The sequence below is a fragment of the Maniola hyperantus genome, chromosome 21, assembly GCF_902806685.2.
Source record: "Maniola hyperantus chromosome 21, iAphHyp1.2, whole genome shotgun sequence".
NCBI classification, from domain to species: Eukaryota; Metazoa; Arthropoda; class Insecta; order Lepidoptera; family Nymphalidae; genus Maniola; species Maniola hyperantus.
This window is the reverse complement of record NC_048556.1, coordinates 10,283,910-10,296,095: the sequence shown is the minus strand read 5'-3', so window position 1 is coordinate 10,296,095 and position 12,186 is coordinate 10,283,910. Positions and strand designations below refer to the sequence as shown.

Below are 12,186 nucleotides of genomic sequence, written 5' to 3'. Positions count from 1 at the left end.
TAAAGTGTTAGATGTTTAGAAGTTAAGAAATTGCTATGTTACGCAAGTTTTTATGAATTTGTAATTATTTTAACAGTTAAAAGTGAGAAAATCTATTGCTTTACCTCCGCAATAATGGAGAAATTCTTAGTCTATGAGTAAAGGCTCTATTTTTCTTTTTTAAATTTGAAATGAACGGTCGTAGATGGTAACGGTTAATTTTAATTTAAAAATAATGAAACGCCTTGCGGCTTATTTAAAAAAACAAAGTAGGTAGGAAGTAGGTAGGTACTGTATGTAGAGCAGACGTTCTTTTAATCAAGGTTTTAATAACAGAATAGGTTCCTAATTAAAAGCTTTTGTTTTGTTGTAATTATAATGTTAAGAAGCTATAGGCTATAGGTACAATAAAACAGCTTCTTTTCAAACCTAAGTTTAAAAAAAAATTAAAGCTCTGTATTTTTAATCGACTTCCAAAAAGGAGGTGGTTTTCAATTCGGCCCGTTTTTTAAAATTCTGAATAGGTAGAGACAAACTTTGAATTATTTTTTCGAACACTAAAAACTAAAAAGTAAAATCATAGCTTCTAAACTAGGTAGGTAGGTACCTACCTACTTATTTTATAAAAGCTCTAGCCTGTTTTTGAAATTCTTTAAGAGTCCGGAAAAGATTTTCTAAATAATTACAGTACCTGTACGTGAGTCTGTATAAATATAAGTTATGAATTATTTATAATATATTTTAAAAAAATTTAACTTTCAAACCTTGAACATAATTTTGTACAATTAAAACAAAAATCATACCTATTAGAATTTTGTTAGAAATATTTTACTTTGTTTACTTGACCTCCAGAATAATAAATAATTAATCTTAATACATAAAAGGAAAAGGTGACTGACTGACTGACTGATTGATCTATAAACGCACAGCTGAAACTACTGGACGGATTGGGCTATTTGGAATGCAGATAGCTATTATGACGTAGGCATCCGCTAAGAAGGGATTTTTGAAAATTCCACCCCTAAGGGAGTAAAATGGGGGATTGAAATTTATGTAGTCCATATGAAGTCGCGAGCATAAGCTAGTTTCTGAAAAGAATATTTTCACACATTTTTTTCGGCTATAAATATTTCATGTGTACGTGAGAAAATGATAGTAAAATGACGTTTCAATATTATAAATAATATTATCAACTGATAAAAATGATGTTTCGGGCGTTAACACGACGATGACACAACAATGATTACTAAGTAATCGAGCGATTAGAAGCTATACTTTACTCATATAAAGATTTGAAATATTTTATTTGGAGGGTTTTTTTTTCCTGAAAAATGACGAGCAAACGAGCAGGCGGGTCACCTCTACCGCCCATGAAGATTTGCAGCACCAGATGAACCACCAATGCGTTGCCGGCCTTTTAGGAAGTTGTTGTTTTTACATAACTGCTCAAAAAAGTAGTTTATCAAAATTTTCAGGTTTTATGTCTGTATGTATGTAATTGTGTGTGTTTCATTATAACACCATAACTTTTAAACGCCTCAACAGATATCCTGAGCGACACTCGCTATAAATATTTTGAAAAAATATTTAAGTTGGCTGCTATATGACGCCATTTTCAAATGTTAAATTTTTTACTTTTTAGTTTGTTTTTGGCAGCGTAGTCGTGTTTTTGTAAAAAAAATTGCGTTAGTACAAGTAGATGGAATCTACATAATACTTAATTATTAGTGTACCTAGTTGTGTAAACAGTTAGTGCTCTATGAAAATTGATATAGGAAACCCGATAAAAAATCGGTCAAGTGCGAGTCGGACTCTCACACCAAGGGTTCCGTACCATCGTACAAGATTCACCTAATACTTTTTAATTTTTCTTAATTTTCAAGGCAACCATTTTGATATTTTCATTATACTAGCGACCCGCCCCGGCTTCACTTATTAAAATTTTCGTAGGGATCTCCATTTTTTTAGAAAATAAAATATAGTCTATGTCAATCAGGAATAATGTAGCTACTGGTGAAATAATTTTCAAAATCGGTTTTGTAGTTCCAGAGATTACCTACCCTACAAACAAATTACCAATTTTTACCTCTTTATAATATTAGTATACTATACATTATGTTGTTATAGTGGCAATAGAAATACACATTCTGTGAATTTTGTATCTCTGCACCTGCTATTACGCTTTACCAGATACAGCCCGCTTACAGACAGACAGACGGACGGACGGACAACGGAGCTTTACTTTAAGCCTAGAGTCCGTTGGCATCCTTGGGGTGCGGAACCCTAATTATATTCAGTCTGTGCGTGTAAATTTAACTGATATCAGTAGATAGCGGAGTTTATTTGAAACTGATAACGATGTAATGGATTTTTGAGATAAACTCAAGATATCGCAAGGTTGTTGATAACTGGAACAGCTGTACTTTATTATTGGCGAAAATCATGAAAATAGTTAATTTTCCATTACTTAATACATGGTTTCCATTACTTAATACATTACTTAGACTTGGTAGCAAGCGTAGTGTGGGACGCCCTCCAGCACGATGGACCGACGATATAAAGAGGCTGGCTGGAAGTGGCTGGATGAGGAAGGTTGAGGACCGGGTGTGGTGGCGCTCTTTAGGGAAGGCCTATGTCCAACAGTGGACGTCCACAGGCTGATGATGATGATGAATACATGGTTAATACCAGAGTTGTTGCGGATGCCAATATTTTGACATCCGCGAATGCGGATACGGATGCAGATTAATAGAAGTACACATCCTCGGATGCGAATGCGGATGTCTGAATTAATGCGAATGTTCCGCATTTGCGGATGCGGATGCGAGAATCCGTAACACCCCTGTTGGGTACCATTGTACACTTTTTGATTGGTCAATGGATTGGATATGTGGTATCACAACCCACATTCTTTGCTGGTCGTTCCTTGTTGTAAATATGAACCCGCATCCGTAAAAGCTCCGCATTTATTGATGCGGATGCGGATGTTCCGCATTTGCAGATGCGGATGCGAACATTCGTAACACCCCTGGTTAATAACTACTTATATACCTACCTACCGCCACACCCCTTCATAGTTAGCCTGCTACCATCTTAGACTGCACTAGCTTAACCTCGCGACTTCGTCCGCGTGGACTACACTTTAAATTCCCATTTCACCTCCTTGGGGGTTGAATTTTCAAAAATCCTTTCTTAGCGGATGCCTACGTCACACCGAGTAGTAAACTGTGTAGTAAAATGTGGATAAATGTCTGTGCTACGTCATAATTAGTTAATTAGCTATCTGCGTGCCAAATTTCAGCCCGATACTTCCAGTAGTTTGAGCTGTGCGTTGATAGATCAGTCAGTCAGTCAATCCTTTTATATATTTAGATAATCACTTACCATCAGGTGAGATCGCAGTCAAGGGCTAACCATAGAGATATGGGCTTGTAATAAAGCTACCGTTTTCACAGTGTCACCGCCAGAGCTTACTGGAACTAAGCCTTTGCCCAGAAGCGGGAATATTAAAATGAAAACAACTTTCAATACTTATTGGCGAATAGTTCCACCGAAACCAGTAGTTCTTTTAACACATGGCTACATGCCCGCGCGTGGGATTGATCCGGTTTTATCTGACTACTCACTTGCAACTGTCAATGTCAGCTTTTGCTTTTTATCGTACCCGTCCCACGTGTGAACTTGTATGTTACATGCTCTATTAACTAGTACAAGATACGGCTGTGCCAAACTACTGCGAAATACCTGCAATTACCTTCCCTAAAGGTTTTAGGCCACTTTAAAAAAAGAAAGAATATTAAAGAAAGAAAGAAAGAAAGAAAACTTTTATTTGATCACAATACCTACTACAATAAACCTTAAAAGCTAATTAAGTTAATCTACATAATTAAACTAATAACAAAAAAATATAATAATAAAAAATAATACCTATATATTTATCATGCTGACTAATATTCCCATTTCCCCTCCAATTAAGCGTTATAGCTTGTGCTAGGAGTAGGTACGACAAGAGTGCAACTGGTGGGGTTTGAACCGGCGACCTTACAGTTTTCAGTCCGCTGCTTTACCCGTTGAGCTATCGAGAAGTTTGATAAACGGCTGAAATCCTGAAACCGAGATCTTAAAATTAATACCTTATGTAGTAGTACCTATAAGTTAAGTAGTAGTTTTAGGTTAAGGGTCACTTACTGACCATAAAATCACAAAATGCTGACAGATCAGCATTTTGTGATTTTATGATATATATGATATTTATGGCCGATTAAATGAACCGGTTTTTCTATTTCGGCCGATAACTTTTAAAATGTTGGAAAAACCGGTTCATTAAATCGGACATAAATAGTAAACGGAAAATTTTACAAAAAAAATTACAGGAAACAAAACATGCGAAATTTGATTTTCTACAATAATAGTCTACATAACTTTTGTCCTAAAGTGGATAGTTTTCGAGATATCGGCCAAAAACTTTCCTTCAAGATTGCGATCGAAGCTCCACCTGGATCTCTCAGCAGTTTGTGATTTTATGGTCAGTAAGTGATCCTTAACCTAAAAATAAAGTAAAATTGGATCGAAAACTTAGTGCCTATAGGTACTCAAATCAAATTTGAGTGTATTGAGTTGCAGTAACAGTAACAGTTGCATGTAACAGTTTAAAATGCGTCGACTATAAGCTATCACAGCTTAGGCATCATTCTTCTGTAGCACAGAAGATATAATAGTACTAACGTCTGTAGGTAACAAATTGTAGATCAAAAATTAAAAAAAAAACAATTAAACTTACGTCGTGCGTGCGAAGCCGCTACCAAAAACTTCTATGACACAAAAATACAAGTTCAAGATCAAATAAAATATAAACGAAAGCGAAACTCGTTCAGTAGCTATTTAAGAGAAATCTCGGGTCAAAACATTTGGTATAGCCGCTGAGACCAGGTGCGACCTGCGGGCTGCGACAGATGCATCTCGCAACACCGCGACCGTTTAGCGACCATTCTAAAAGTTTGTCAATTTTTAAAAGTTCCAAAATTAACAACAGGAAGTTAAAAAAATCGAACAAGTGCGAGTCGTACTCGCAAACGAAGGGTTCCATTATTCTGAGGTTCCATAGATAGGTACCCTCGTCCAAGAAATAACTTACTAGATATATCACCCTAAAAGAGCGCCCTTTTGAGGTCAATAATATTTCAAGGTCCTCTTAATTGTTTTAAAATACAATTTCTATAAAACAGAACTTATTCACATTAACCATATGGCATGGTCACACGAGTAGGCATGGTGCCATTCAATCTTATCGCATCTCGATCTCCCTGGCACATTGGTGAGCACTGCGGCACACGAGTAGGATATCTACTCGTGTGACTGTGGTCCTGGGTTCGATGCCCGGCAGGGGAAATTCGGAATTTTCAAATTTTCTCTGATCTAGTATGGTGGGAGTCTTCGGCCGTGGCTTGTTACCAGCCTGCTGGCAAAGCCGAGCCGCCAAACCATTTAGCGTTCCGGTACGATGCCAGGAACCAAAGGGGTATGGGTTTAATAAGAACTGCCATAATCCTTCCAGGTTAGCCCGCTTCCATCTTAGACTGCATCATCACTTACCACCAGGTGAGAAAGCAGTTAAGGGCTACCTTGTATCTGAATACAAGAAAATAAAAATCTATAAAACAGAACTTATTCACGTTAACTATGGGATGGTGTCACTTAATCTTATCGCATCTCCATCTCGATTGATCCCAATAGCCCTTTATGAATAATTCAATAGATATCTGTGATATTCGGTTAGGTTCTTTAAATGTATGAACTAGGTTTGTAGGTCTACCGATTCTCTTGAGATTTAGGTTAATATGGGACCATTTCACATGTATATTGGTCGTTAATGGCTGATTTATAAACGGTGATATATAAAACATTATTTGAATAGCCAAACATTATATGGATGAGAAGCGTCCCACGCAACTAAAAATGTGGGTAAAAAGACTTGATAACTCAATGGTATGAGAAAAAAACATCAATTTTCACAATAGATTTAACTGTTCATCATCATCATCATCATTTGGCCATCTCCTCTGAGAATTAGAAGGCTTTGGCCATAGTCCACGCATCCCAAGTGTGGATTAGCAGAGTTCACACACCTTTGGGAATATCATGGAAAACTCTCAGGCATGCAGGCTTCCCCACCATGTTTTCCTTCACTGTTCAAGCAATTAATGCTTAATTGCTTAAAACGTATCAATCACTGCTGGACATAGGCCTTCCCAAGAGCGCGCCACCACACACGATCCTCTGCCTTCCTCATCCACCCACTTCCCGCTACCTTCTTAAGGTCATCAGTCCAGCGGGTTGGAGGTCTTCCAACGTATATAACTTAAAACGTATAGAACTCCGAAAAGTTAGAAGTGCGTTCCCGGGATCGAACTCGGGGCGTAGTACTATTAGATAGTCTGTGCCCGGGGACCCCCCTCCCCCTCCCCCATCCCTCCTTCGAAGAGGCTAGGTTACAAATTTGGGTCATTTAGAAATTCGGGTCCGAAGAGATCAGGCCCCGCGCAATGTTTGGTACAGAGGTAGGTATAATTATATTTGTTGTCCCTTATGACAGTTTGTTCCGGCGCTTCTTTTGCTTGTTCTCAGGTGGAAGAAGCGCCGGAATAACCAGCTCTTAGCTTTAAGTTGTGATGTGTGACACAATTGTATAAATTCGTTATACGAAAATACGTTTCTTTTCTTTCTTTCTTTTTCTTTCTTGTGAAAAATTTGCTTAGTTAATAAGCAAATAACAGGTCTATGGCAAATAACATCACAATCCCTTGTTAAAATTCCAATGGGGTATAGTCTATAGAGCTAGGTGTTGTAACTACGGATGTCGCTCGCCACTGACTGCCGCCGACGGAAGGTGTCCGCGTTTCGCTACGTCACACAAATAGCTGGGTCACATTCTAAGGGCCATCGCTTCCTCGTCCCACTACGAAATAGATCAAACGGGCAAGCCGAATATTTATTTTCATCAAAATTAAGTAGTTTCATCATAATCTTAATAATATTTGGACGTATTCTCTGAAACACGTTCCGATCCGCAATCAAAATCATACCTATCAAAATTGAAATAATCATCATCATCAACCAATAGACGTCCACTGTTGGACATAGGTCTCTTGTAGGGACTTCCACACGCCACGGTCTTGCGCCGCCTGGATCCAGTGACTCCCTGCGACTCGTCTGATGTCGTCCGTCCACCTAGTGGGGGGTCTTCCACCGCTGCGTCTTCCGGTGCGAGGTCGCCATTCCAGCACCTTGGGACCCCAACGTCTATCGGTTGGTCGGTGCGTGTTGCCAGTGATGACATATGGATACGAGACATGGTCGCTAACTATGGGGCCGCATAAGAAAGCTCAGAGTCACTCAGCGGGCGAAGGAGAGAGCTATGCTTGGAGTTTCTCTACGTGATCAAATCAGAAATGAGGAGATCCGTAGGAGAACTAGAGTAACCGACATAGCTCAACGGGTTGCGAAACTGAAGTGGCAATGGGCAGGGCACATATAGTTCGTACATTGAAATAATATTATGAACAAAATAATTACTTACATGGGCATACAGTAAAATGACTACTTTATGTTTTTTTTGTTGTTTTTTTTAATGAAAATATTACAATGAAACTTAAAGCTAGCCTTATCTAATTAGTGCTGCATTTACGTGGACAGCCAGGCTGATCCATTGCGCAAAAAAATGAGCCAGCCCTTCTGTCACCAGGTGAGGCTATGTAAAAATTTTTTAGCACTAAGACTACATGGCCCCAGGGTCTCCACGGCAAACGGAACAAAAATGTAACCCTCGATAAGAGAGGCATACTTGCGCTTGCCGTTTTCAGCTGATTCTGCTGCGGCTCCCGGTTTTGATGCTAAATTAAAATGAACACTATCCAAGTTTAAAATAAAGCTGTTTTGCCTTACGCGGTCGTAAAAAGGTGTTAACTTTATTATTATATAACTTACCTACTTATTATTTCTGTTCAGTAGTTTTACTTGATCGGACTATAAAATATAAAGTATATTTTATAGCCCGATCAAGTAAAACAATTCACTTATCTGTGATTTCAAACGTGTTTTTTATAAAGGCAATTTTTCTTTATGTTGCACAGATTTCGAGCTTACGAAGAATCGAACTTCAAAGTTGTCTCATAATTTTTTGGTAATATCATTAATTAATAATCATGTAATTAGGGTTCCGTACCTCAAAAGGAAAAACGGAACCCTTATAGGATCACTTTGTTGTCTGTCTGTCTGTCTGTCAGAAACCTACAGGATACTTCCCGTTGACCTAGAATCATGAAATTTGGCAGATAGGTAGGTCTTATTGCACAATTCTTCTTTCTTCCGATCCGAATCGATCCGAACGAATCCGATTTTTAACGATATAGAGCCTATTTCCACGTGTTTTCGTTTGTGCACTTTTTAACTGGACACATTGTACTTTAAGCCTTAAGGACCCTTTCGTTTTTGGAAATTTTACCCCTATTAGTTAGCGGCAGTTACGTTAAGTAGAGCTATTGAAATTTGAATAGTGAATTTCAAGTAAAACCGCATCGAACAAATGTAATCCTGACTAAGGTCGGAACCTCGCATTAGTCACACTACATTTTGACTCACGGTCGACTCGTGCCTTATAAGACACACACATGTTTTTAATCCATTATCAACCTTATACCATACAAATTAAAGTTAATTTCGCATTATTTTGCAGGCAGTAATCGTTTTACGTTTTGGCTGTTGATGTTTTAATTAACTGTGTATTCTTTTTAAAACTAACCACATCGTGGAATAATATTATCCTGAAGTTATTATAGATAAATTATTTAGTTTTAAAATTAAAATTTTGAGATAGTTGCAACTGGATCTTATAAAACCTAACGATGCGACGATGAAGCTCGAAGTAGAGCGGAAAAAACCGGACAAGTGCGAGTTGAACTATCGTGGAGAGGGTTCAGTACGAAGAATATGTAGTTAAAATACTTAAGAATACGAAGAATACTAAGTTTGTACGCCCAATATTGAAAGATTTACTTCCCTTATTATTTTAAGAGCATAAACTTCTTACCTATAGGTTTTCATGATCAATAAGTAAAGAACTATTTTTTCACATAAAAGTATATCTATATTTTTTTAATTTTCTTATCTGCTCCTCAAAAGTCCAAATTCAAAATTAGTTTAGTTACGTCCGTGTTTTGGTCACAGAAATGTATGTGTGCACTTACCAAATTTCGATTTAATCGGTCCAGTAGATTCGGACCTAATTGGCTGTGACAGATGGCCAGACAGACATACAGACAGAGACACGAGTGATCCGTTATTTAATTCGGGTGTACGGAACTCTAACTACATAGTAAGTTGAGGAGCAGGAATCGAACCCAGACCTGTCACTGTGTAATCCAAGTCAGGAATCATCCTTCCCGCAATATCTGTCAACCAATAAAAAAACAATCAAAATCCCCCTCACGTTCGACACTTGAAACGCATCCGTTCAAATACAATTATTATTTTGCAGTTGACAAACTAATGTGTAATCAATTTTAAATCTTATTGCATAATTTTAAAGACCTCACTGAATTTCACCAGCTGCAGCATTGAATTTGTCATCTAACACTGCGATTAATAATGTTCAGGGCAACTGCATTCAATATTAAAATCTATTGATGACATCTTAAGGTTTACTTTTATGTAATGGATTCGATGCCATAATAGTTCGTCTACATTGGTTTAGGAAACGTTACGGAAAAAATTATTATATTTATTTATACTTTGATTTTTTTTTAGGCATTAAGTAAGATGTTGGCGTCTAGGTCCTAGCACCCTACTCAGTTTTTAGGGATATCTGGGAATCTAATTAAACACAATGTGCACTGTTTTTTCTCTTATTTAATGAGAGATAAAATGTTTAAAAAGCTCTTGCCATCATAGATTTTTCTGCACTCACTGAAATGGCAGGTAGGCAATAGTCGGGATCAGGGGTGTCACGGATATTTCCATCCGCATCCGCAAAGGCGGAATATTCGCATTAATTCAGAGATCTTCATCATCCGCTTCGCATCAATCAATGCGGAGCTTTTACAGATGAGGAACAATTCAATTTAAAAAATCATCAATTTTTAAATTTTGAACAAAGTTTTTTCTCTCTGTAGGCTATAAGTAGGTACCTACTTACGACTAAAATTGTTTTAAGTAGTCTTGTTCTCAGATTAAATAAATCATTAAATTAAATCGATTTTCATTTATTTATGTACTTATGTAATTAGAATATCTTTAAAAAATTCTTAAAACCGCATCTGCGGATATGAACTTGTAAAAATCCGCATCCGCTTCCGCGGTTGTCAAAATTTTACCCCCGTAACAGCACTGCCCCTCAATTGTGTAAGAATAACGTTTTCATCGTTATCGTAATCGTCAAAAAATTCTGCCTTTGTGTCAAAAAATGTAAACAGCGAATCAACCAATCCAACTTGTTGACGAACGATGAATACCTTTTTCTTACACAATCGGGGGCAGGTCGGGATGATGGCTAGCGACCTAATGGATTCCCGGGGAACCAGCGTTAATCTATCAATTCAATTCATTTCAATTCAATTCTTTTTGTTGAGAATTTGGGTTAGTTTACAGATCTTAAAGGTATTATTAGTGTACATCGAAATTCTACCTTGCGGCATGCAATGATACATTAATTTAAACTACATTAAAAATACATAGTACACATTAAAATATTATTTACAGATACCTTAAAATATTATTTTGTCCGAGTCATTTCTTATATCTTTTCTGTTATATAATCGTTGACAAAGTAATAATTTTTTTCCACTAAGAATTTCAATAATTTTGCTTTAAATGTAGGAACTTCAATTGTGTTCATAATATCTTTGGGGGTTTTTTTTTTAATTTTTATAACAAGCGTAATACCAAATATTAAATATTTACATTATTTTTTCTCGCCAAACTGGTGAGCCAGTTTGTTGGCGAGCTGGCGCTCCTTAAAAATAACTAGAACCTACGTATTAAATTGTACTTATGTATGTAAACTTATATTCTAACTTATAAACTTATACTCAGATTAAGGATTGATCGCTGCAGTGAATTGAACGCTTCAGAGACCAATCCTCAATCTGAGGTAACAAACAAAATAAACTAAAATAAAAAACAAATAATAATAATAAATTAAGGGGTAAATGATTATAAAGTATTGTCCCTGTACAGAAGAGACTTTTTGAGAAGAGAGAACTTTTACTGTGTGGGTGGCGTAATTTTAGCATGTGCCTTGCCCTACTGCAATGCTCGAACATATTTAAGTTTAATTTAATAAAAACATATTATCTTATCCATTTGCGTCCGGATTTGTTCAGTTGGTTGCTTTTGCCGCGATTGAATAACTTTAAAAGCTACTAGCTACTTATTAGCTTTTCAAACTTTCGCATTGGAAATGCTGCCAAGCAATTACTAAGATGCACTTACCTTAGCATGGACTCTACAAATATTTGACATGGCTAATGCCCATTGATGGACCACGACGGAGCAAAGGTTAACGAGACGAAGCCTTAGATCGCAAATTGTCAGTTATTTACCTGCATCGGGAACCTCTTTGGAACAAGTAGGCTTTCTAGTATAAATATTTAACATGAAACTAGGTAGAGACCGAGACTATTACTAACTAGGATTACTAGATGATGCCCGTGACTTCGTCCGCGTGAGTTTCCTTTCCAAGATAGCTTGTCGCACTGTAGTTGAGCCAATATTGTTTAAAGAAAGTCCTATAATTATTATCACCAGTAGATACCTACTACGTGGATAAACGTTAGGATCTCGGAAACCTTCGGCTGGGCGTGGGCGTGGGCGCAAGGCCGCGCGTGGGATGCGCAGGCGCTTGCCGAGCGGGAACTCGTCTAGCTCGTTTCATTTTTGTGTGAATTTATCGGAATATTTGCCTTACGTGCCTACCTGTATTTCGAAATTTGGTAGATTTGTGAATGGTGTAATTAAACAGCGTAGGCTCAGTATATTTGCTATTTGCCTAAACGTGGCTCTACTCTCTAGCCGTAGTCTAAAACATATATACCAATTTTTAATAAAACAACACGTTTTGATATTAGCTTTACCCTCCTATAGTGCAGTTGGGTTAAGAAGCTCAAGCTCTCTACTACTATTTTTCAAATTTGAATTTGAAGAAATCCGTAATAA

General features: G+C 37.2%; 1 protein-coding gene across 1 annotated transcript in view; it reads left to right on the top strand.

Annotated features, from left to right (window-relative positions):
* form3 (formin 3) overlaps window positions 1-12,186 on the top strand; it is a 136,096-nt gene that overhangs the window by 295 nt on the left and 123,615 nt on the right. The gene's annotated exons all lie outside the window — the stretch shown is intronic.